The sequence below is a fragment of the Thalassophryne amazonica genome, chromosome 2, assembly GCF_902500255.1.
Source record: "Thalassophryne amazonica chromosome 2, fThaAma1.1, whole genome shotgun sequence".
NCBI lineage: Eukaryota > Metazoa > Chordata > Actinopteri > Batrachoidiformes > Batrachoididae > Thalassophryne > Thalassophryne amazonica.
Genome location: NC_047104.1, coordinates 23,832,707 through 23,860,150, shown reverse-complemented (window position 1 = coordinate 23,860,150; position 27,444 = coordinate 23,832,707). Strand labels below are relative to the sequence as shown.

General features: G+C 45.4%; 1 pseudogene; it reads left to right on the top strand.

Annotated features, from left to right (window-relative positions):
- The window catches only part of LOC117522933, a 247,761-nt pseudogene that overhangs the window by 108,862 nt on the left and 111,455 nt on the right, over positions 1 to 27,444 (top strand).

Genomic DNA, 27,444 nt, shown 5'->3' with positions numbered 1-27,444 from the left:
CGACACATAACAGTAACAGTGGAATGTGCCGAAAAAGTGGTATGTCCGCCATTGTGCGCCGTCTTTAAACCAGTTGTAACACTCCTTAATCTGTGTGATCCCCATAGAATCGTCCTTGAAAGCCATCTGAATCTTCCGAATGGTTTCCACCTGGATGTCTCTCACGGTTTCTGGAAAAATTTGATGCAGCAAAGCTCCAAATCGTTCAGACATTTTTCTCACAATGAAAATCCGACGAGGGGGGAGGACCACTGCTCACTCAAATCGTGCTCACAGGCGAATGATGCAACCGACAGGCGTGAAAAAACTCACGCATGCGCACAAAGGTTCAAGCTTGGCTGATGCAAGCGCACATGATTCAAATCCATATAGTTTTTGTAAAAAATAAAAAGGTCGGATAGTTTCTAACAGACCTCGTATATATATATATATATATATATATGGAGAAGTTATGAGCCTGACCCAGAAAAATCTTTTGTATTCTGAGGACCCAACATTTATCAACATTGCATCCATTGAGTTAAAACTTCACACACAATTTTGGTTCTTGAGAATGCAAAAGATGGGGAGCCACACCCTCCTTTTTTTCTGGGTCAGGCACAAAACTAAACCGTTTACTATTGTGTCTGGTCACAGTCACACTTGTCCAGCTTTAACAATCATTAATTAAAAGCCCCACTGAGTTCTTGTATTATTCGTGATGTTTTTCTTCTGGATTTGAATGTTCAATTTACATATATAAAAATTAAATGCAATGAGATACAATGAGATAATTATTAAAGGTGTCATCTTATGCCACTTTTTATGTCTTTTCCATTTTTATATTTAATGTTACATCTGCAGCATCCCATAATTCTACCAGTGTTGCCTTTTTTTGTTTATTGTTTTTGCACACATACTCCTCATTTAGCGTCCAGCCCCTCTCCAGGAGTTGGGTACCAGAGACCAAGCTGTGTGTGGAGGTGAGCTCGACTATCTCTAGTCGGTATCTCTCAACCTCCCGCACAAGCTCAGGCTCCTTCCCCCCTAGCGAGGTGACATTCCACGTCCCAACAGCCAGGGGCTGTGAGCATGGACCGGACCGCCGGGCCAACCGCCCTCGACCGCCACCCAATCCTCTCTGCACCCGACCCCCATGGCCCCCTCTGCAGGTGGTGAACCCACAGCAGGGCGGGCCCACGTCGCTCTTTTGGGCTGAGCTCGGCCAGGCCCCATGGGCTAAGGCCTGACCACCAGGAGCTCGCGCGCGAGCCCCAACCCCAGGCTCCAGGGTGGGACCCCGGCTCCGCCATACCGGGCGACGTCTCGGTCCTTGATTTTTTACTGGTTATGGAGGTTCTGAACTGCCCTTAGTCTGACCCGTCACCTAGGACCTGTTTGCCTTGGGAGACCCTACTGGGAGCACAAAGCCCTCGACAACATATCTCCTAGGATCATCCGGGTACGCAAACTCCCCCACCACGATAAGGTGGCAGCTAGAGGGGGAGCAAGGCTCCTGGGGTGGATGAAATCCATCCTGAGTACCTTATGTCTCTGGATGTTGTTGGACTGTCTTGGCTGACACGCCTCTGCAACATCACATGGCGATCGGGGACAGTGCCTCTGGATTGGCAGACCGGGGTGGTGGTCCCTCTGTTTAAGAAGGGGGACCGGAGGGTGTGTTCCAACTATAGGGGGATCACTCTCCTCAGCCTCCCCGGTAAGGTCTATTCCAGAGTATTGGAGAGGAGAATTCGGCCGATGGTCAAACCTCAGATTCAGGAGGAGCAGTGTGGTTTTCGTCCTGGTCGCGGCACACTGGACCAACTCTACACACTCCATCGGGTGCTCGAGGGTTCATGGGAGTTCGCCCAACCAGTCCACATGTGTTTTGTGGATCTGGAGAAGGCGTTCGACCGTGTCCCTCGGGGCACCCTGTGGGGAGTGCTCCGGGAGTACGGGGTCTGGGGTCCTTTGCTAAGGGCTATCCGGTCCCTGTACGACCACAGCAGGAGCTTGGTTCGCATTGCCGGTAGTAAGTCAAACCTGTTTCCAGTGCACGTTGGCCTCCGTCAGGGCTGCCCTTTGTCACCGGTTCTGTTCAGAGAGCATATTTCACCCATATTGGCCTCTCTTCATTGGCTTCCTGTTAATTCTAGAATAGAATTTAAAATTCTTCTTCTTACTTATAAGGTTTTGAATAATCAGGTCCCATCTTATCTTAGGGACCTCATAGTACCATATCACCCCAATAGAGCACTTCGCTCTCAGACTGCAGGCTTACTTGTAGTTCCTAGGGTTTTTAAGAGTAGAATGGGAGGCAGAGCCTTCAGCTTTCAGGCTCCTCTCCTGTGGAACCAGCTCCCAATTCGGATCAGGGAGACAGACACCCTCTCTACTTTTAAGATTAGGCTTAAAACTTTCCTTTTTGCTAAAGCTTATAGTAAGGGCTGGATCAGGTGACCCTGAACCATCCCTTAGTTATGCTGCTATAGACTTAGACTGCTGGGGGGTTCCCATGATGCACTGAGTGTTTCTTTCTCTTTTTGCTCTGTATGCACCACTTTGCATTTAATCATTAGTGATTGATCTCTGCTCTCTTCCACAGCATGTCTTTTTCCTGATTCTCTCCCCTCAGCGCCAACCAGTCCCAGCAGAAGACTGCCCCTCCCTGAGCCTGGTTTTGCTGGAGGTTTCTTCCTGTTAAAAGGGAGCTTTTCCTTCCCACTGTCGCCAAGTGCTTGCTCACAGGGGGTTGTTTTGACCGTTGGGGTTTTTCTGTAATTATTGTTTGGCTTTTGCCTTACAATATAAAGCGCCTTGGGGCAACTGTTTGTTGTGATTTGGCACTATATAAATAAAATTGATTTGATTTGATTCATTATTTTTATGGACAGAATTTCTCAGCGCAGCCAGGGTGTAGAGGGGGACCACAGAATCTCGTCTCTGCTGTTTGCGGATGATGTGGTTCTGTTGGCTTCGTCAAATCAGGACCTTCAGCGTGCACTGGGGCAGTTTGCAGCCGAGTGTGAAGCGTCTGGGATGAAAATCAGCACCTCCAAATCCGAGGCCATGGTTCTCGACCGGAAAAAGGTGCTTTGCCCTCTTCAGGTCGGTGGAGTGTCCTTGCCTCAAGTGGAGGAGTTTAAGTATCTTGGGGTCTTGTTCACGAGTGAGGGACGGATGGAGCGTGAGATCGATAGACGGATCGGTGCAGCATCTGCAGTGATGCGGTCGCTGTATTGGACCGTCGTGGTGAAGAGAGAGCTGAGTAGGGGGGCAAAGCTTTTGATTTACCGATCGATCTACGTTCTGATCCTCACCTATGGTCATGAGATTTGGCTCATGACCGAAAGAACGAGATCGCGAGTACAAGCGGTCGAGATGAGTTTCCTCTGCAGGGTGGTTGGGCGCTCCCTTAGAGATTGGGTGAGGAGCTCGGTCACTCGGGAGGAGCTCGGATTCGAGCCGCTGCTCCTCCACGCCGAAAGGAGTCAGTTGAGGTGGCTCGGGCATCTTTTCCGGATGCCCCCTGAACGCCTCGCTGGAGAGGTGTTCTGGGCACGTCCCATTGGGAGGAGGCCCCGGGGAAGACCCAGGACATGCTGGAGGGACTACATCTCTCGGCTGGCTTGGGAACACCTTGGGGTTCCCCCGGAGGAGCTGGGGGAGGTTTGTGTGGATCGGGAGCTCTGGGCGGCTTTGCTTGAGCTGCTGCCCCCGCGACCCGACTCCGTTTAAAGCGGAAGAAAATGGATGGATGGATGGACTCCTCATTTAAGCTGAATTTATGTCATAGTATTTTTAACACCTCTGTGACATATGTAACAGAACTAACCCTCCTATTCTCAAATCACACAACAAACCCCAAACATCCAAGGTGAAAATTACTATATTGATTGATTGATTGAATCAATTGATTGATTGATTGATTGATTGATATCACACACATCACCACCTTAATTAAGTGATAACAAAAAAATTACATACATTTTGTAGTGCAGCAATAAATCCTACTCAGTATTTTCATGATTTGCAAAGTTCAGAGACTGCACAGTTTATTTTTATACATTATAATATTTCTCTAATTGTATGTAAGAGTGAATTTTTTTCTTCATTGTTTTTGTGTTTTTGAGAGCATGTATATATACTTTGCAATTTGAAGAGTGATATTAAAAATATATATTATGAAATTTGATTCATTTTGTTTAATCGCAAACCTTGTAATTAATCATTTTAATTTTTTAATCATCTGACAGTACTAAGATGAGATGAGAAGGAGGTAGAGCATGCTGTGTAATCTATCTATCTTCACTGAAAAAAGAACCAACGTAATTGAATTGTGCCAATTGGTAACACCTTTAGGTTGGTTCAAGCATTTCCTTTTTTATTGTAATATACATGGATTATTTGGTTAAGTTGCATAACAGTGTTCAGTCCGTGTGGGTATTTGCCCCTGTCCAGTGCCAGAAAAACAGTGCACCAGACCCTCTACAGACTCCCTGCAGGTGGTGAGCCCACATCAAGAAGACACAGTGTTGTCTCTTCGGGTTGAGCCCGACCGGGTCCCACGGTGCGCTTGCCTGTGAGCTCCTCCATCAGGCCTGGCACCAGGTGGCCCTGGTATCCCTATTCTGGGTGAGGTGACTCCATCCCTATTTGTGTCTGTCATAAAGGGTCATAATAATAATAATTATAGAGCAATAACACTCCTCAGCCTCCCTGTGAAAGGCCGCAAGTCGAACCTCAGATTCATGAGGAGCAATGTGGGTTCCGTCCTGGTCTTGGAACGGTGGACCAGCTCTTTACCCTCACAAGGATATTGGAGGGGTCTTGGGAGTATGAAAAACCAGTCTACATGTGTTTTGTGCACTTGGAAAAGGCGTATGACCGGGTCCCTCAGGGTGTCCTATGGGGGGTGCTGCGGGAGTATGAGGTACTGGATTTGCTGCAATGTGCAATCTGGTCTCTATATGACCAAATTAGGAGCTGTGTGCATATTCTCTGTATTACATCAGACCTATTTCCAGTGAGAGTTGGACTCCACCAGGTCTGCCCTGGTCATCAATCCAGTTTGTGATATTCATGAACAGGATTTCAAGGCACAGTCAGGGACTGGAGGGTGTCCAGTTTGGTAACCTCAGAGTTGCATCTCTGCTTTTTGCAGATGATGTGATTCTGTTGGGTTCATTAGGCAGTGACCTCTGATGTGCACTGAGCAGGTTTGAGGCTGAGTGTGAAGTGACTGGGATGAGATTCGGCACCTCCAAATCTGAGAACATGACCCTCTGTCGGAAGACAGTGGATTGTCTTCTCTAGGTTAGGAGAGAGTTTGAGGATTGAGGCGGCATCTGAAATTGTATGGGTGTTGTACCGGACCATCATGGTGAAGAAGGAGCTGAGCCAGAAGGTGAGGCTCTCAATTTACCAGTCGATTTATGTTCCTATCCTCACCTGTGGTCATGAACTTTGGGTAATGACTGCAAATCAGAATCACATTGTGGACACAAGCGGCAGAACTGAGATTCCTCAATCAGGTATCTGGGCTTACACTACTGGACGGGGGGGAAGCTCAATTATTCGGGAGGGATTTGGAGTAGATCCGCTACTTCTTCTCATTGAAAGGAGCCAGTTAAGATGGTTCGGGCAGCTGGTGAGGATGCTCCCCGGTTGTCTCCTTAAGGAGGTCTTCCAGGCACGTCCAACCAGGATCAGGCCCCAGAGAAGACCCAGGACACGCTGGAGAAATTATATTTCACAACTGGCTTGGGAACGTCTTGGGATCCCCTGGGAAGAATAACATGACTTGGCCGAGGATAGGGAAGTGTGGGATGAGCTGCTTGCACTGCTGCCACCGTGACCCAGACCCAGATAAGCGCCTGAAAATGAATGAATGAATGAATATTTGGTTAAATTGTTTTACTTGCCATGTGGCAAGTGTATGTGACACAGAACTTGTCCACCATGGTAAGTGATATCTGGAGCTAAACATATGGCCCTGTTAATTACCTGTTGCGAATAAATATTTGTACTCACATAAAGTTACATACTGAATTGTGGCAAATATTCCTGCTCAGGAGGTTTTTCGAGTCACCTGACAAACCACCTCATGCAGTGATAAAAACGTTTGTGACATGTTTGAGTTTTAGTTCCAAACTATATGTGTTTTTGTTGTGTATTTTCAATTCGCTACTTCAGTTTGTGCAAATTGGAGGGTAATGGAAGTCCACCTATTGTTGCTTCTCATACTGATGAGATTTTTTTGTATCAGTTGAATGGTGTAATACAAGCAGCCTGTGAGTGTTCTGGAATGTTACCATTTTTTAATCAGACTTTTTGGACATTGTTTATACAGCCTCCTCTAAATGTGCTGGGATAGTAAGGCCAGTTCATTTGGTTTTTGTCAGGTTGTTTTTTCCTGTTACTTACTTTTAGATGTATGAACACAGAACAGATCACATTTTATATCAAACTAACCAATAATATTGGAACAAATAAATAATATTTTGTTGCAGTATCTGTTTAAAGTCTGCAGCTGTGTAGAGCAAAAACAAAGGAACTGGCCTTGTTGTTAAAACCAATGTTTTGGACTATACCAACCTGGAGTTGATCTCACCCACCTGTCTTTTAGGTTCCTCCGGCAACTCTTCCCTCACGTGGTTTCTCGTCTCGCTCTGCTGTGGAAGTTGGCTCCAAGGTGAGACGCTCTGGAGCCACCGTGATCCAGAGTAGCCACCAGATTGGCGAGTTACACAGCAGAAGCAGACGCTCTAAGTCACTGTGCCAGACAGACCAGGAGATGTTTCCCCTGTCTGTGCCAGGTCCTCCAGAGCAGGTTGCCCATGTGGTTACTGCGCCTGCTCCTGGCACTCTGAGGCGTAGCCTCAGTGGAACCCTTGCCCAGGGAAGAGGGTGTTGGCAAGCTGAGGAGCTGCCCTATCAGTACATCTACAGAGGTCCCTCTCACCGCACCATCAGTCGTATCACCAACCGCCAGCAGCACTACCAGCAGCAAGGCTCCTTTGGCCAGGAGGGCTGGGTCGGGAGCGGCAGGGGAGCCAGCATGGTGAATGATGGCTGGGGGTCACAGTGGCAACAGCACATGCCCCGGGCCAGTCATGTTTCAGGAACAGGACAGTACCAAGCCCCTCTGTACCGCGCTGCCTCGCAGCACAGCCTGAGGAGTGTCGGAAAAGGAGTGGACGTGGTGGACGGAGCATCAGTGCACAGCAACGACCCCCTCGGAGGGTGAGAGCCATTTTTATCAGTTAACACAACTAACCTATCAGGTAAACTGCTGTACTGGAGTTCAATTGCAGTTTTGTAAGTCATGTGAGCAGATATATCTGGGCCCATTAAAATGCAAAGGTCAGCTAATTATAAAAGAGCATTCACTCATACGGTGAAAGAAGGTTGTTGAAAAACAAGTAAAGACTACTGAATTCAAATCAGGACCCAATTCACTGAAAATCAAGATGATGGATCAGACTGACAGCACCTTATTTTCAACAGGGCAACAAATCCTGGGCCAAGCACTTAGCACTGTGTGTGTGTGTGTGTGTGTGTGTGTGTGTGTGTGTGTGTGTGTGTGTGTGTGTGTGTGTGTGTGTGTGTGTGTGTGTGTGTGTGTGTGTGTGTGTGTGTGTGTGTTTTGTGTAGGATGCACAGTCTGGACATGCCAACAGCTGTCCAGTATCTGTCCGACTCTGATCAAGCCATGCAGGTTCTGGGTGCAGCATATATACAACACCAGTGTTACCACAGCAATGATGCCAAAAATCAGGTAACCTTATGTGCCTTTTGTACTATGTTTTATTTATTTGATTTGTCATGAATACATTTTGGCTTCTCCTGATGTCTCTAATCCCAGGTTCCATTTCATGTGTGTCACATTTAAGAGCATCAGATGGTCACATGGGATTTAGTTTAAGGCCGTGACAAGATGAGAAAATCCCAAGTATAATGTTTATTTTGTTTATTTTTTACAAGAAAAAAGAAAATTTCATACAACTAGCACCATCTATAAAATTTGTCACCCTGTTATGTAGTACATTAATCAAGTGCCCAGTTAATTGGTTAACTGGGTTGTTTATTACTACTGTCCTTTTTTTAAATCTGAATTTTACTGAGATGTGATCTTTCACACTCCATGACAGAGACAGGTCTCAACACTTAACACGCAATACCCTAGTCAGATGACATGCTGCAAGAAATGACAGACACATAACCCTGTGAAAATACCTTGTGTACAAGTCTGGTAAGGGTTACAAAGCCTTTTGTAAGTCCTTGAAACTTCAAAGTATTCCTTTAGACTTAATCTCAAAAGTAGTAAATGAGGTGAAACCTTCATGGACTAGATGAGAGAAAGTTTCAGGAATAAATCCATCACTAATCAACAAAAACATCAAAGCACACCTTCAAGAATGGTCCAAGTCTTTGGAGATAATCTTCAGTGGATCGATGAGCTGAAAGTGGAACTTTTTGAATGACTTGGATTTTGTTACATCTGGCATGAAGGTCAGTCAACTTTAGACAATAAAAACATCATAGCATTGACCCTATATGGTGCTGGTTTGGCAGCTGGTTTGGTTTGCCCCCCGTCACTGATGGAAGTATGAACTTTGACCTCCAGAGAATGTGGAATCTATTTGCAGTCAGAATCGGAAAGACACAAAGACTATGATCCAAATCATAAGAGCAAATCCATGTGTCAACAGCTCCAGAGAAGCTCAGTGGAGGTTTTTGGAGCAACTGAGTCACATTTCCAGGGACTTGAGTTCCCTGATCTTGTCTTTGTGGATAATGCTGTGGTTTTTGTCAGTGGAGGTACTAATTGCAGCATTTGAGAAGCTGAGTGAGGAGTCAGAATATTTGGGTTTGTGGTCCTAGATAAAGACAAAGAACCAGGCTTTCAGTGACTTCCTGGACTCAGATGTGTACCGAGAGCTGGATTTACATGACAGTTTTGTGTGAACGTTAAGCAATATTTTCTGTGTCAACAAAGCACAACAGTGAAGTGACAGTGTTTCCATTAACTGATGGAATGTGGCTGCTGGGTTTTGTCGTGTCATGATTAGTGTCATTCAGTAAAGCCTCTGCTGTTCGGTGCATACGCACAAACAGTCACAGTTTTCCCCCTGCCACCTGAAGGCGCAGGGGGGTAAACTCCAATGTCCAATGTAGCAGCACTCAGCCGGGGTCTTGTGAGTATCCCCACACCCGCCAGAAACCTAACACCCTGGGCAACTCCAGTGAAGAATAAGGTCCAACCTCTATCAAGGTATTTTAAGAGGTTAAAATGTCACATTCTGTTTGAATCTGTTCTGCTTTATTTTTGAGTGGCGGGGGATGACAGCCAGTCAGTGTAGAGCTGCACCGTGATGTCAGTTGCTAGTCTCTTCAAAATGAGAGTTATAAATGTAACTACGGTTCTATGAATTCCGGATGACCACCAGAGGGCGGTGCTTTATCACCTGGATAACTTCATGTGTGCAAGCACAGAGAGGTCGAGAATATATACCAACAAAGTCACGCCACTGGATGTGACCTGGGTGACATCACTGATTGTCTTTATATGCCAGACGCACCCAGCGCTCGCTTCTTTTCGGAATGAACTCGCAAGACTCTGAGTGACAAGCAACTCTGGCGGTCATCCGGAATTCATAGAATCGTAATTACATTCGTAACTCTCGTTCTATTTAATTCCTCCTGACCGCCAGAGGGCGGTGCTTTAGCACCTGGATGACTTAATGCCAACAAGGTCACGAAGAGTTACACTCACCTAGCATCAGCAGTGGGGAGTGGGGGCAGACAACACCACCAAAGTCACTGCAGGAGGGGCAGCCACATCCAGTCTGTAATAGCGGGGGAAGGTACAGGACAAAGCCCACGTAGCAGCAGCACAAATATCACTCAAAGGAACACCTCTCAGTGCAGCCCAGGAGGTAGACATCCCTCTGGTGGAATGGCACGTAACTTTAGGAGGCTGGACTTGTATACTTGTAACATGGCATCCACGACCCAATGCGAAAGTCGCTGCTTTGATACAGCACAGCCTTTTTTGTGATCACCGTAACTAACAAACAGGGCATCTGTTTTCCAAATCCCAGCAGTTGCAATAATGTACTGCTTCAACATTCAAACAGGACACAGGGAACCTGAGACAGACAATCCCGGGTCAGAATGCGGGGCATACACAGCCAAACAAATTGGATGGTTAATATGAAAGGCTGAAATACTCTTAGGTAAAAAGGATGGATTAGGCCACAGCGTAAGCCCAGATCCATCAGAATTCCATTGCAAACAGTTCTCAGCGACCAATAGGGCACGGAACTCTCCCACTTGCGTAGCCAAAGATACTGCAAGTAGAAAGGCAGTTTTCACTGACACCCACTTAAGATCAGCACTTTCAACTGGTTCGAAAGGAGATAAGCTTAAACCCTCCAGGACTAGTGGAAGGTCCCATGAAGGTGCGCGTGCAAGCCTTTGAGGCTGCAAACGTAAAGCACCTTTCAAAAAACGACACACTAAGGAATGCGAACCCACTGACCGGCCATCAACGTAGACGTGCCGGGCAGAGATTGTAGCAACATAAACCCTTAAAGTAGTGACAGAAAGTCCTTTCTCCAGCAGTTCTTGTAAATATTTGAGTAGAATAGGCATAGGGCAACGCTCTGGGTCTAACTTTCGGTTCTCACACCACCGGACAAAAAGCTTTCATCTGTATTGCCCTGGTAGAAGCAGCACGTGAGTTAAGGATAGTCTGAACAACAGACTGATCACAAGAACCTAACAAGGAATCCGGCCCTTCAATGGTCACACATGCAGTTAAAGGCGTTCTAAGGTGAGGGTGTCAAATACTCCCCTGTAGCTGTGACAACAAAGCCTAGGTTGTTGATCTAAATCTGTAGGGGACGCAAGAACAGAAGTCCCAAAGGTACCACTAGCGACACTGCAGTCAGTTTGCCCATCAACTGGAGCAGCAAACCAAAAGACAGTGTCACAGTCCGTTGAACGTGTGAGACGAGATGAATCACATTGCCCACTCTCTGCAGGGATGGCGATGCAGTCATAGTTAGGGAGTTGATGGCAATGCCGATGAAGGTTGTTTGTTGACTGGGAACAAGAGAACTCTTCGCAAAATTCACTGTGAGTCCTAACTGAGAGACATGATTCAGTAGAAGAGCTGTATCGATGTGCGCCTGCTCCTGAGTCGGAGCGCAGACAAGCCAATCATCTAAGAAGGGTAGGATTCTTAATCCGAGAGCTTGCAGTGGGGCTAGTGCTGCAGCCATACATCTGGTAAATGTACAAGGGGCGAGAGAGAGGCCGAAAGGAAGCACCCTGAACTGGAATGCCTGTCCTTCAAAGCAAAGCGGAGAAACTGCCTGCGACGAGGCGCCACTGGCACATGGAAATAGGTATCCTTTAAGTCGACACTTGTGAACCAGTCTCCTGGTGTGATAGCTTGAAGGACGTCTACTGTGCGGAGCATGTGAAACTGCAGCACCTTGAGATAATGATCAGACATCTGAGATCGAGGATAGGACAAAAGCCACCATCCTTCTTTGGAACAAGGAAGTAAAATGAATAGAACCCCCTGAGCTGCTCTGAACTGTGAACTGGCTCTATGGCCCCCTTCTCCAGGAATTCCAAAATCTCCCGTTGTAGGGCAGCAGACTGCACCGGGTCGGAAACAACAGTCATCCTCACCATTGAACGTTGGAGGACGACATCTGAACTGAATTCTGTAACCCTCGAACAAGGTTGAAATGACCCATGGGTCTTGAACTTGAGCTCCCCAATGGCTGAGATGATTTAATGAAAAAGGTCTGGGGGCCAAAGGTTGGCAGTCAGACCCGACCACCTCTGCCTCGCATCCCTGAGGACCTCTGGGCGCGATTACCGGAAGCTCTGTGAAGCCGCTCAGTTCTCGGGGGTCTGCCCGTAGGCTCCTGAAAGGCAGGCCGCTGGGAAAGCTGGCCCTCAACTGCGAAGGCACGTGCAGCTCTGGGAGTAGGCGGGAGCCTGGATGTAGAGTGAAAAGCTATAGCACTTCTGACTGGCTGAGGCAAACTGTCACCGAGATTTACTAGCCTCAGCAGCACACTCCCAACCGCAGGTCCAAATACTTGGCCTGGTAGAAGTGAATGGAGTGTACCTCTGCAGGATTCGGACAGGGGGGACTGCGCAAGCCACACCTGACGTCTAGTGATGGTAAGGGTTGACATCAGTCTGCCAAGCTCTCTGGACATATAAGCAAAAGTTTGGCGTGAGGCATCACTAAGACTTTGAGTAGCATCATCAACCCCTGCCTCCCTCAGAGACTTTGAGAGGGCAAGGGCTAAAATGGGACAGTGAGTTGCCTAGGCGACCAATGCGAGAGACCTTCTCACCAAAAGCTATGACATAGCTTTTGGTGAGGAGGTCATCAGTGACCCTACACTGAGGTCGTGGGCAGTGGACATCCAGCCGAGCAGCATCAGCATCATCATAGTTCAGACCATACTGCACCGAATCACACATAGAGCTAAGGGCTCTGCAGTCCTATGATAGATGGGTCAATGATTTGGGGTTGCAAAACTGGAACGTTGAACTCAGGTTTCTGAGTGACTTTGAAAAAGGCACTTGAAGCGGTGGTTTCCGCAGGGGGATTGTCAACCCCAAGCCTGGATAAAGCCAACTGAACAGCTTGCTTGACAAAGGATAATCCAGGTCCGGTTTGCGGCAGGGACTCTGCCTCAGAGGTGTGAGAGCCCACTAATGAATGGCTTGGAGAGAGACCCCTCTCATCCTGATCCTCCACACAGTTTGTATCACTTGTTATGTAAAAGGAATCAGTCGCAGCAATAGACATGACATCTTCCTGCTGAGTAACTACATCGGTTTGATCAGCCTCATTAGGGACAACAGGAACTGTTACGGCGTCCCTAGGCTGTAGATTCAGAAGCAAGGACTTAATCTGAGCAAACTCAGAAGTCAACGTATCGACCTGTTCAGCCAAAGCATGGTCATGAGTAACCTTCATAGCAGAAGGGGTCCCTGCACGTGGGCGTTTACGGCGCTTTGGTTGCTTCCTGGGGCTGGAGGCTAAAGTCGCACTAGGCATCCCACTTTCCAATGCTGTGAGTCTAGCAGACCTCTCTGCCAGTGGCATGCTGGCACAATTAAGACAGGCATCGCCAGTCAGGGCTTCCCTCAGGTGTCCGATCCCAAGACACGAGGGGCAAAACATATGTCCATCATCTGGGCTCAAGGGAGCCAAACAAGTACTACAGCCATGCAACAAAGGCCCTGACAACATTGTGAACTGCGTGCAGATGGCTAATGCAAGCCCTGATGGTTACAGATAGAAAGACAAAGCGTGAATCACACGCGATGTAAATAGTAACACAAGACGTGGAGCATAAACCACTCGCAGTGTAATGCTAATAAAAGACACGGAGCGTGAATCACTCGAAGCGTAGTACTAACACAAGGCACAGAGCGTGAATCACTCGCAGCGTAATGCTAACACAAGGCACGTAGCGTGAATCGCTCACAGTCACAGCCGTAACACGAGGCACGGAGCGTGAAGCACTCACAGTCATAGACTTGACATGAGGCACGGAGCATGAAGCACTCACAGCTGTAGACTTGACACGAGGCACGGAGCGTGAAGCACTCACAGCCGTAGACTTGACACGAGGCATGGAGCGTGAAGCACTCACAGCCACAGACTTGATACGAGGCACGAAGCGTTAAGCACTCACAGTCGTAGACTTGACACGAGGCACGGAGCATGAAGCACTCACAGCCGCAGATTGGCACGAGGCACAGAGCGTGAAGCATTCACAGCATAAAAGTTAATACAAGGCACAGAGCGTGAAACACTCACTGCCACAGTAATAACACGATGCACACAGCCGAAATACTCACAGCCCAAGTGCTAAGTCACTTACAGCAACGATGACAACACTAGCTGCTAGCGGAGCTGTTGAACTTAGCAAAATGGCAGCAGCGCAGACGAAAGTACTTCAAGGAGTGGAAAACACTCACGGCAAGCCCAACACAGTACACCATACTGGTTCTGATACACACACTACCATGTAGTTAACGGGGTTAGCGACACAACTAAACAAGTAGCCAGCTTTCGTCGAAACAACACAGCTAAAGGGTTAGCGGCTAGCAGCTAATGACTTCAACTGTGCACAGAGGAAAATACCCAGCAGAGCAGCGGTGAAGGCGCACACCCGGCGATGAAGATGTACTCACGACAGGCGTCAATCAAAGAATACAAAACGGTGAAGCTGTGTCCCACAGCCTCTGGAGGACGTGTGCAGTGCACGTAGCTCCAACCGAAGGTGGGTTGTGAGGCTACAAGCGAGAGCGGCAATCGTAGCTAAATGCGTTCTCAACCTCTTCAGAATGCGAGAATGTAGAAAAGAAGCGAGCGCTGGGTGCATCTGGCATATAAAGGCAAACAGTGACGTCACCCAGGTCACGTCCAATGGCGTGACTTTGTTGGTATATATTCTCGACCTCTCTGTGCTTGCACACATGTAGCTATCCAGGTGCTAAAGCACCGCCCTCTGGCGGTCAGGAGGAATGAAATAGAACTGCTTTGCTTTGTGTTTATATGCATGTCTCTCATATATTATGTAAAAGTTAGCGAGAAATAAACACTTCTAAAACCGAAAAACCCAATTTTTGGAACCTAATAACACCTCTGAACTTATTTTGTGGACGTTAACATGGTGACGTCACAGGCTGTTAACTAGCTGCAAAACTCTGTTTGTTTGTTTTTAAAAAATCCATGTTTTCATTAAGTGTTCAATTCAAACTGAAAATACTTCAGATTGCACAATTCGGAGGGTCATGGAAACCCACCTTGTGTGTGGCAAATTCCTTTTGCAGGAGAACGATGGTCCAAGTCTTTAGGTTCCTGGTGCTTCCTTGTTTTCCTGTATAGTTGTCAGACTTGGTTACTAACCAGTGACATAAGAAGTTGACTAGATGTATTTGATACTGCCTGTCTTCAGAGGATCCTTGGGTACTGCTAGAATGACTTTATGTGAAATAAATGGTTACTTAGGAACAGTCAGATGCAGTGTAATACTTGTGCTGTTAGGGAGCGTCAGCTATGACATTTTGGCCGTGTGGCACATTTCCCTGTGCATGATCCAGCACATTTTACTTAGGACCCCAGCAAGTGGATAAGGGCTACACCAGATAGATGGTTACCGTCTAAAGGTTGGATCGGTGGTTGACTGCCTGGTTGACTGCGTGCTTCCAGACCTGACCTAAGTCAAATGTTCCACTTCGCATTATGATGCTGTGTTGCTGATGGCCAAAAACCCTCAAATGTGACACATTTAAAGCAGTCACGAGTGTGTCAGATTTCTTCCACAGTGATGTGACATATCAGGTTATCAGAAGTGCTTATGTACCCTCAGTCAATTCATCTTACAAATGTTTGGGGTTTGTCTTCACATCCATGTGCAACACTGGAGGAAATCTGGACAGGCAAAAAGCTTTTTACATTGTTATTTATTCATCTCCACCACTTGTATGCATTCACTGTATGCGGTTGTTTGTGTCACTCCATAGGTCCGTGCTCTCCATGGTATACCTACTTTGGTTCGGCTTTTCTCCAGCGACAGTCAGGAAGTGCAGCGATTTGCCACCGGCGCCACTCGAAACCTCATCTACGAGAATGCCGACAACAAAGCAGCACTCATAGATGCTGGTGGAGTGATGCATCTCGTGAACATCCTGAGTGAACCTGACGAGGAGCTTCGAAAGAACATCACAGGTAGCAGACAGTGTGATGTGAGTCACTGAGCTTGTTGTTAATTGTCTCATTGATTTTTTTAACTTTTGAGCTAAGCACAGTGGAGCATGATGAAATTCCAAATTGAATTCCAGATTTTCTCAAAGGGAATATAAAGTGTCTGATGTTACAATGTGTGCTGACACGAGGACCAGCAGATGAAAATGTCATTAGATGGATTGCAGCTAATGTACTTCCACCAGGATCGAGTAATCCTTGGATTTTGTTCATCTGACATTGTTATATTCTTCTTCTAGATGATTTCTACTTTCCAGCTGCTGGTTCCTCTGAGACAACACTGCTCTTGGGGTGGGGCTTATGCTTTAGTAATATGGCTTTAGATAACACATACCTATGCCAGTGAATTAATAATGGCCATTGACATCATTACTTTCACAGCTGTCAATGTTTATGAAGTCAAGATCATCCATCCATTCATCCATTTTCTATACTCGCGTACTCCAATACAATGAAATAAAATGAAAATGTAACATAGTGTTCAAGACATAAACAGTAAAACAATGAGGTGAACTGTGACATGAATCTAATAAAGTCTTCGGTGGACCAAAGCAACATCTCTCCTCAAAATTACAAGTCACTCCATTGTTTTTCTTTTCTTTTTTTAAACTATAACCTCTGTCCTCCGGTGTTGTTTGGTGTTGGAGGTAATAAATCTGAGCTCTCCCACAAGGGGACTCTGGGTGTGTTCACTAGCTTTTGTTTGAATATATACCAGAAGCAGTTTCCTGATTGCTTGAATGAGGTGTTTATCAAAAGCAAACGTGACTATGCCATCATGGTTTACAGCATTTTGCTATGTTTTGTTGACATCAGGGCCGTTATCTGGATGCTAATGTCGGGTTTGTTTATTGCTTTTTAAGTAGGATTAGTCCACAGCCAAAACGAGTGTACAAAACATGTATTTATTTTGTAAGATGATGTGTTTTTAATAAACTGACTGTGAAGCCATCCTTGGTGCATGAGGTGCATGTTTTGCATTTGCAGTACCTGCACAATGCTTTTGAACCCCCACTTGATTCTGATCCTTTATGAGTGGGGGTAAGTTGTTTAAAACATTTTTGAGTTCTGAATACATATTAACGGAATCACTGTACAAACTGGACAGTATTGCATTCCTAACACCATATACTTACCCAGTGGAGACTACAGATTAACCAAAGACTCTACAACTGAATGTCAAAGAGTTCTTGAACTCTGAAACTCTTCTCTGAAACTCTTCAGCTTTGACTCCAAACATTTGGGAGAAAGATGAAGATCCAGTATCAGGACTTTAATGTTGTTTTGGACGTTTTGATCATGTGTTAACTTTGAGATGAGGAGCCCTGTTGTCTCTGAGTTTAAAAGGGAACATTCCATCTTCTAATCATGCAATCTGAGTGCCATTACTTGGTACATTAATGTTTAGAAAAGCTGTTTTCATTGTACGGTTGAGGTGAAAATCCCTCTGTGCTGCTGTGCCCGCAGGTGTCCTGTGGAATCTGTCATCCAGAGACAACCTGAAAGAAAAGCTGTCCAAAGAGGCTTTATCAGAACTGACAGAGAAAGTACTGATTCCTTTGTGCGGCAGTATTCCACTCAGCCCCTCTGAGAAAGACATCTTCTACAACACCACAGGCTGCCTCAGGTAACACCCACAAAACCTCCCTCCAAACCCTCCGTGCCCTTGACCCAACTGTGGACTCTGTTTGGCACATGGCTAGTTCACTGTGCAGAAAATGCTTCCAGAAAAACTCAAGTGGAAACGGGTAAGTAACGCGTAGCTGCAGATGTATTCTGGTAGCACCCTGTAAAGATGGACTCTGAGGATTTAATGGTCAGAGGTAGAATTACATGTAAATTCAGGAAATGAAAATGGCAACCTGAGCCACACAGATGTACAATCTATGGTTGCTGTAATAACAGCCGAGTCTGATTTTAGTGTATCTGTTTGATGTGCAGGAACTTGAGCTCAGTGAATGAGCGGACGAGGCAGAAGATGAGAGAGATGCGAGGACTGGTGGATTCTCTGGTGTCCTACATTCAAGAAGCAGACCAACCAGGCGACAAGGTAACTCTGACCCATGTCCACTTTAAAGGCACTAAATACGTTTCTGATTTGGTGCACACAGAGGAAAACTCTTAGCAAAACAAATTCAAATGCTTATTAGTTCATATTTTATATTTCATTGATATCAGTGTAACATAAGGCCACATTGACACTTGATTCACAAAGGAATATTTTGGTATTCTGATTTGTTTGTATTGTAGATATAGTGCTTCTGCTGCCAGTTTTATGTTATTGAAATCATATCTCCATTAAACATTCATCTGTAAATATCTGGCATAAGCACAAAAAAAAAATCCAGATGAGGAGTCAGCCATAATTCTACAGTTCTGACGCTGAAAAAGTTTTTCATACATTTGGCTTTGCTCTCCAGACTCATCTGGTGGCCTCTAAGGCCAGCATACCTTCTTAATTCAAAAAAAATTCTTATAATCACCATTCTTGTAACCATTCAAAATTGTATACACTTCAATTAAGTCACCTCTAACACATCTGTTCTCCAAGGAAGTTAACCCCAACTGGGCAAGTTTACTTTCGTAAGGAAGATCACGTAACTCAGGAACTAGCTTAGTGGCTCGCCTTTGAACTTTTTCTAAGACTTTTACTACTGACTTTTACTACTACTTTTGTTACTGAAAAGTAACAAAGAAACAAAGTGACAAAGCAACAGAACAGAGAATAAACAAGTGACAAAAACAACTAATAAATCAAAGCTGGGGCAGACGATGGGCAAAAGAAAGGGGGAAAAAATTAAACCATAACCCAGGTCAGGACAAAATCCTGACAGTACCTCAATGCTTAAGGTTGGAGCCCATCAAACGGGGAAACCATTGCAACTGATAAAGAAACAGAACCCAGATTATTTCACATACCCAATGAGCGGGAAAAACACAATTAGTCTTCAAAATCCAATTCCAGACATCAATCCACTCAAACAAGTATGGGAACCAGAGACTTAATGTACTCAGTAGATGCTTATCTGATTCAATTAGAGTATTACTGACTTACTGAGATCTTAAATGAGGCAGTAAGGTGCTTAATCCAAAAACACAACAGGTTTAGCACCCAAATCATCCCAAATACACAATGAGAGGGAAAACCGCACATTGTCTCCAAATCCCATTTCCAGACAACAAACCATTTGAACGAGTATGGGGACCAATGATTCAGTGAATGAAGCTTAGGCTTTAACAATCTAACCACAGCACTAAAGTGAGCAGCAAAACAGATCTTAAATGAGGCACACAGGTGCATAATCCAAAAACTTAAAAAGTTCCTCATCCAATTGCATGACGTAGAACACAGCCTAAGAAAAGAAAACTTACCAGAGAATGAGCAACTCCTGAAACCCTTTCCCTCAAGAAATCCAAAAAATTGATTCCTCCAGATAAATCCAAAACATGATCAGAACAGGAAAAAAAAAATTCAGGAACCAATGAAAAGACTGAGCAACTGCATGAGTGGAGTTAAATCCCGCTAAATGACAACCAATCCCGGAGGATGACCCGAAGAACGAAATAATTCTGAAGCTCATCAGTAAACACATATCAGTCATAACTTTTACATAAAGTTTACATGAAAACCATCTCAGGCTCTGATGTGGTGCTTTCAACAGAGTACCAACAGATTCATAGGCATGAGAACAAATCAACATAATCCAGATACAAAAAGAAAAATTACTGACCGTCCCTTTAATACTGTCCTTAGTAGTCACCTTCAGGGAAGACACAGACAGTGGAGCCGGCCGTGGAGGCTCTGGGATGGCTGAACTGTTTGTGTGTGTGTGTAGGACGTACCCTCCGGTGCCGCTGTGGGCTGTGTAGCAGGGCACGTAATGGCTCTTCCAACAGGTGTCAAGGGAGAATGGCGGGAGTGTACGGAGGCTGACTCGATAGCATGTGACGTTTTGGCTGATGTCACAGATGCTGCAATACTGAGTGGCATCCCCAATGGCACTGCAGTGATGCACGCTGAAGCAATGTCAGCTGCAGGGTACAAAGTGGCTGAGCAGGCTGAGGATGATGGTGGAGATGAGGCGATTGTGGTGTGCGTTGAGGGAAAAGCAGCTGGTGCCATCGAGAGAGCAGAATCGGGTGGCGTCACAGCTGACACAACTGCGGTGCGCTCTGAAGCTGAATCTGCTGTTGAAATCGATGATGCTGGCCCAGGTGACGCCACCAGTGTAGCTACCGCTGTGCGTGCAGAGGTGGAACTGGCTGGAGCTGCCGATGACAGGACTGGTAGGTGTGGCCACCAGAGAGAAGTCAGAAAAGGCCGATGCATCAGACTTCATCGGCACGGTCGACATTAAAGCTGTTGCCTATGATTTACGCGGAGGCGCTCATAGTTTCCGAAGCACTGGGACCGGAGCTTCCCAGAGCAGACGCACTGATGTGCTTGCACTTGAGACGAGCAGCTCCGCTGGATCTGGAAGCGTGACTGTGGACACCACTTGGTTCCTCTGTGGAGCAGGTTTAGGAAGCACCTGGAGTGAGACCGGCCACAGTGGCTACATTTCAGGAACTGTGAACAAGAAGGAAGCGGCCAGCATCTGTGCTACTGTGTGCCTGGGAAAAGCGACTGCTGCGTCTGAGAGGGTGAGTGCGCGTGGTTCGTCGCAGCAGGCAGCAGTGATATCAGATTCAGACAAAAAAATCTATGGGGTCCTCAATGCAGAGAGGAACCCTGCCCTGCTCAAACTGCATTTTTATGTCTGATAATTCGGGAAAAGCGATTACCAGCTCAGGCTCGGCCAAAAAGATCTGATCGAGAGCTGAAAAAACTCGCTGTCTGCTCCACCGACTAGGGCAGTCCTGATATTCAAAAAATAAGTCTTGGATCTTGAACAAAAGAGTAGTCATGTCCTGGAGTGCTACCTGCTCTGTTTCAGAAGAAAAATCCTCTTCAAGATTGATCCAGTCCGACTCTTCGTCAGCAGGCGAGTGCTCAGATGGCAGGTGCGCCTCAGAGTGCCTCATCCAATCAGGAAGTCTTTCCTCAGAAAAAATATCATCCAGGCCGTATATCTCTGGGAAAATGTCAAAAAGCCAAGCGTTCGATTCCACTACCTCCCAGGCTTGCTCCAAATAATCAAACTTTTCAGTGGGAGTGTAGCAGTCACAAAAACATACACAAAAAAAGAGAAGTCAGCAAAAATCTCTTTTATTACCTCATTGTCCTGGTTCACAGCAACAGAGTCCACGGCAGGGGTGGAGTCTGCAGAGTCCATGTTATGGCCAGTTTGTTCTGTAATGCTATGAGGGTGCCTGGCACCCAAAGTTAACAAGGTGCACGTGCATGGGAATGATCTAGAAATTGGGTGTGGCTGGAGGACAAAGATGGTACATGGTGCAAGGTAGTGAGATAGGACTACACAAGGTGGAGTGATGAAAAAGGCAAAGACACGTGAACAGGTGCCAAGAGCGTGAGTGAATACAAACACAAAGCAGAAAGAATCAAAGTGAAAGATGAAGACACAATGGCTGGTGCAGGGGCATGGAGTGAAAACAAACAAATGGAATGAAGAATAAAGAGAATACATAAATTAAAACCTGATGACAGAATACAATGCAACTAAGAACAGGAATGAACTGAGCATGAACATGTAAACTGAAAAGCGAACCATCAGATAATAAGTAAAGACGAAAAACAACATGGGAACAGAGCTGAGAACAATAAAAAAAACTAAACACTAAGACAAAACTAAACTGGAACTGACTAAGAAACAAACTAAGTAAAATGGAGACTAAGTGATAAACAAAACCCGACACTAAAGCACAACAGATAATAACAGAAATGAGAATAGCAAAATAAACAAATGATAACTAAATTTTACAATGAAAACACAGACTGACTAAACAAAACAAGAACAGAACTGAACCATGGGCAAAATATGAAAGTAACAAAGAACAAAGGAACAAAGCACAGAACAGAGAATAAACAAGTGACAAAAACAACAATAATCAAACCTGGGGCAGATGATGGGCAAAAAGAAAAGGGGAGAAAATTAAACTATAACCCAGGTCAGGGCCAAATCCTGACATTTACAAGTAATTCCATCAATTTCTTGAATTTTCTGGACTCTTCCATGCTGTTCAAGGAGGCCATTCATCTTGGTGCGTGTAAACTGTTGGCCCCCTGAAAATCTGACATTTTGAATAAAAAACTGAAATGTTGCTGCAATCGTTATATCCCCCCCCAACAATGAAATTTCACGTCATGCTAGCACACCATGTGAAGATGTGCATGACGGAAAATAATTGGTTGACTGGTTTGTTAAGTCAGGTATTTCATAAACAGAATATTTACAAGCTCTGATATTTCCAAGGTGCGAGTACGATGGAATCATTTTGTGAGCTGTAGTTTTATAATGGAAATAAAGTTGTCATTGGAGCACATATTGTTTAATTATTTTAGTTTCTTCCATTTTGCTTGGTGTTGCACACGAACATCCAACACCTCTCACTGGACACTTAGAAAAGTGCTCCTGGTACGAGAGGAGAGAGCAGGTGGTCACATTCTAGCTGTCTCTGAAATTTGTCTACGTGCAAAACGAGTGTGGCATCACAAATGGTGTGACTTTTTTCAATGAGCTGACGAGGTCTGCAGACAAAGGTGGGCGTGTCCCCCTGCAAAGTGCAGCTGTTCAGATATCTGTGCTCACAAGTCAAAGTTGGGGAACTTGTAGGATATGAAGTCACATAACTACAGCATGAAGTGCGGACGTCGGCATGCTGTCCTCGCGTAGAAATAAATTAAAACACATATTGCTTTAGCTGACCATCGCGTCAGTGCACCGCAACACTGCTGAATATCGTGCTATGCAGGAAATCACTCTACGGGACTCCCCTGCGAGGCGCATGTCACTGTGGGATTTCCCCACATTTAAAACACATATCACATTTGTGGTGGATCACTGCGTGCTGGACATGCCATGCCAGCTGATGTGTTCACGACGTGAGAGCCCGGCTCTTCATGAGACAGGAGCCAACTCGTCATGACACAGGAGCCGGCCAGGTCTTCATGAGATGAGCGCATCATGTAATTCATGTAAAACATGAAAGGGAGAACAGTAATCCACGTCATTTCGTTACTTCCTGGTATACGTCTAGGTGGAGGCTAAGTCCGCGCTTTATAACAGGAATTAAGTATTATAAATTGTGGTGTTATTTAATTTTTTTCCTCCGCTTCTGTGTGTGCGACTTTCCACGAGCATGCACGAAACCCTCGCCAGTGTATCGTGCACGCCTGTCCGACTGTGTGTCCCTCCCGAAAGCAGGGGGAATGTATCGTGGTTCCCTATTTCATTTTTGGTTCGTGGATTTTCTTCTGGTTTCTGCGTTCTTTCGTGTCATGTGTGTAGGGACCCTACACCAAGTACCCTTTCTGCAGGAATTTCATATGTATATTGAGAATGAGCCAAGGGTGGCCTTGAACTGCGGACCTTCCTTTTGGTAGGCAAGCACATTAATTACTTGCACTACCATATATAATAAAGAGGAACAGTTGCATTTGGGTAAATTTGGGTTTCAGAACAAAGGTGTATGTAAATTTCTTTCCACAACTGTAATTGTTAGTGAATAAGTCTGAGTGTTGCAAAGCCAGCTCACAAATATGTCTTCACTCATAGTTGTCCGGCAAAACTCATAGGGCACTGACTTTGGTCAGGATCGTTGTCCACAGGCGACAGCCCAGAAATACTTTGTATATATTTGGGTCAACCTTTAACCAATGAGCAGTTGATGAAGAGGGTGGCTCCACCTTGACCTGTCAAAATTCATTCTTTTTGTACAGTCACTTGCCCAGTTCCGGATCATTGCTGGTTCCAGATCACTGCTGTAATATTTGCGCCGCAGTTTTTCGTATCAGCGTGAATAAGCTATACTTGGTACCATGGAAAGACTGATGTTTTGTCTACAAACAACACACGCGCGACCGGATCCAGCCGTCCTTGTTATCAGCAGAGGAATCAAAAACATCTGGTGTCTGCGGTTGTGTGCGCTTTTTCTCACTCACTCATTCCTGCAAGTTTGAAAGTAATGATCTCTATTAAGTCGCAAAGGTTGAGTTAGCCATCGGTGTCATTGGTTCTAGAGTGGGAAAATGCTTACTTACTTGGGAAAGAAAATGTCAGTGTTTATGTCTTGCTGTTTTAATTGCTGCACGCATTTATCTCTGACGTGAAAATTTGCCGGTTGTGGATCACTGACACATTCTTGGGCACAGTGTGTATCATTCTGCATTAGAAGGGCTTCAGCCAGATGCCAGGAATGCCCCCAAAGTGACACACAGTGTCGTGATCCAGAAACCGGCAAAGTGATCCATTTCCGGCAAATATTTGCGCCACGCATAATTGTGGCTTCACACTTTAAGTAGAAGGGCTGCCCCATCCAGACTTTTTCAGTTAGATAACATCCAAATACCCAATACAACAATACCCAATAAAGGACATTCAGTTGCATTATGGCTCCGTATAGCGGGACTTTAAAAAAGGTGATCCAGAACTGGGCAACTGGCTGTACCAGACTTTACAGTTTCCCATGAAACTCTTTTTGGTTTAAAAAACACCTACCAGCTGTTCAGCTGCTCTGAAATTATTTTATTTGAATTATCTACTGAGTCAGACCAGGATTTATTTACAGTATGTGAGCTGTGGTGCCCTACAAAGGCCAAGTGAAGTAACTACGCAAACAGTGAGACTGAGAAAAACACCTTTAAAGTTTTAGTTGCACTGCATTCATGTAATGTATTTTTAAGTGGAAATGCTGAACAGCGACCACTCATCTGACCCGTCATCCCAAAAATGCAGATACTGCATTCTACTTTTGGTTGACCTTTCACAAGTACGCTACTGTGGTGGCAGAGTGCAGTATCTACAATCCACGTGTTCAACCATCTGTCTTATTTTATTGTTAGATCAACATTGTTTGAGAGTTGTAGCTAAGTTTCGATTGTTTTTTTAATGGTTGACCTGGTTAAAATGGCCCAATTATTTACATTAATTGATCATGTAGATTACTCTTATAACTTCTACCATCTTCATGTAATAACAGGTATTTGAACTCCTCCTCAGTATCATTGGCAATCAAAAATGGTATCACAATATTTTTGGCCATGTGATCGGCCATGTGGAGGACAGTAAACCATCAGTTGATTTTTTTTTTTTTTAATGGATGTTCTCCTTCACTTTACAGGGGAGGCACAGCTAACTTGAGCCAACTGAGCGAAGTACCTCTTTCACTATCCTACAAATGGAATAGCTGAAATAGACGTCTGAATAAAAAACGTGACAGGGATTACAAACTGTATTCTTATTAGCTGTTATTTGCCAGATAAGATGATCATATTCAGTTTTATTATCTTCTTTACCCATCTTCTGTATGTTAAGGGCCTTTTACATTGAAGGCGTCGGTCGATCATTTTGACGCCTGCATTTGCTTTGAGTGCGTTGGACGTGTCAGCAACGTACAGAGGGGGCAGAGATTTTACATCACCATCTGGCTGTTTGAGGGCCCGGTGAACAGCACGGTCAACCACAATCATGGATATGCGACAGGGAAAAGTGAAACCCTCAGTTTGCCAGTCATAACCACAACATTAAGAGAAAAAACTTAAGAAAGAGTGACAGACATCACTCTGCTGGGAGAAGCTTTTTTCAGCGACTGTTCGGACTGAATGTTTGGCCGAGCTGAAGGTACTGAAGCGGTCAGTGTTAAGGCCACAGACCCGGGCAGAGCGAGACACAGACACCGGTGTGATCAAGCAGGCACACGCAATCTGAATTCTTCACTTTTGGATATATATACACACACCCAGGTTGAGCAATAGAGCTTCTGCAAATTTGTCTGAGGTGAGTGGAGTAAGTATTTGAAAATAAAACGTGACATAGTGCACCGCTGAAGATTTATCAGTTAACGTTAGCTGACGTTAGCTGCTGATGCTAATGTTCACTCAGTTGAGCTGAGTGAACATTCTATATTTGTAAATTGTTCAATCTGTCTTTTACGAAATAAAGCTGCAGTTTTTAATTGTTACTGCTGTGAATACAAGAAAAATCTTAACTTTAAATAACTTAGGGCCCTGTCACACCTTCATGATTTAGCCAGCGCATTCCGATGTATGAAAAATGCGCAGAATACGCCATATACATCAAATACGTTAATGTAGCTGTCACATTTTAACAATTTTGCGTATGCTGACAACCCCATTGCCATTGAGCAGTTCGGGTCGGTATTGCACGGTATGGTCCGGGACGGAACAGTTAAGTCTGGCTTGGTTTGCGTTTCTACTACTGGCAGAACCCTGTTGTTTGGCAGGCAGAACACGTAAATATTGGCAAGTACATCATCGAGCAAGAATACACTGTTGCACAGCCTCTATGCTCCAAACGGAGGCCAAACAGAGTAATTTTACTTTTTGTTTATTTATTTAATTTAATTTAATTTGAATTTTCTCTTGGTGGATCATAGTATTTATTGTCTTCGCATGTAGAATTGTGAAGAATCGATTGATGTCTGGTAATCGCTGACGTGAATGAATGAGGTGCCGGGAGGAGGTAGAACGGCCAGAGTCCCTGGTGGAAACAGGTTTGACATGACTCACGTGGAATGAGGGGTGAATCTGCTTGAGCCTAACAGCTGCAGGATTCAATACTTTGGCAATGGGGAACGGGCTGACAAATCTGGGAGTGAGGATCTTCGAAGGGCCCTGGATAGGCAGATCCCGTGTGGAGAGCCAGACTCTTTGGCTGCAGGCATATGTGGGCGTGGGTGACCTCTTGCGATCGGTGGCAGCCTTATAGGAGGCTGAAGAGTGCAGCAGGGCCTGACGCGCCCGCTCCCAGGTTCGTCTACACCTCAAAATGAGAGACACAGCAGAGAGAACAGGAGAGTCAATGTCTGTGGCTGAAAACAGGGGTGGTTGAAAACCATATACCACATGGAATGGGGAATATCATGTAGACAAAGAGGGCAAGCTATTATGAGCGAGTTCAGTCCAACTTAATTTAGAGGACCAGGCGGTAGGATGGTGTGAGGCCAAAATCCAAAGGCCTTTTTCCAGCTACTAGTTGAACCTCTCTGCTTGGCCATTGGACTGAGGGTGGTAACCAGATGACAGGCTGACAGTGGCTCCCAGCATCCTGCATAACTCCTTCCAGAATTGAGATAAATTGTGTCAATTACCATTGTGAATCTGGATGTATCCGCTGTGGTGACCCCGAACAAAACCGGAAGCAGGCGAATGAACAGCAACCCAGCCCTATTAACCATATTATGGAAAACGGCAGGTGCATTAGTTAGCCCAAAAGGCATAACCAGTTATTCATAGTGCCCTGGGGAAGTGTTAAAGGCCGTCTTCCACTCATTCCCCTCTCTGATTCTTATCAAGTGATACGCCTTGTGCAGATCTAACTTTGTAAAAACTTTAGCACCATCCAAACTTTCAAATGCAGTAGTCGTGAGTGGAAGGGGGTACAGATTCTTAACTGTAATATCATTAAGACCCCAGTAGTCAATACACGGACGAAGTGTGTTGCCTTTTTTCTCAACAAAGAACAACCCCGCTCCGGCGGGGGAAGAAGATGGGCAGA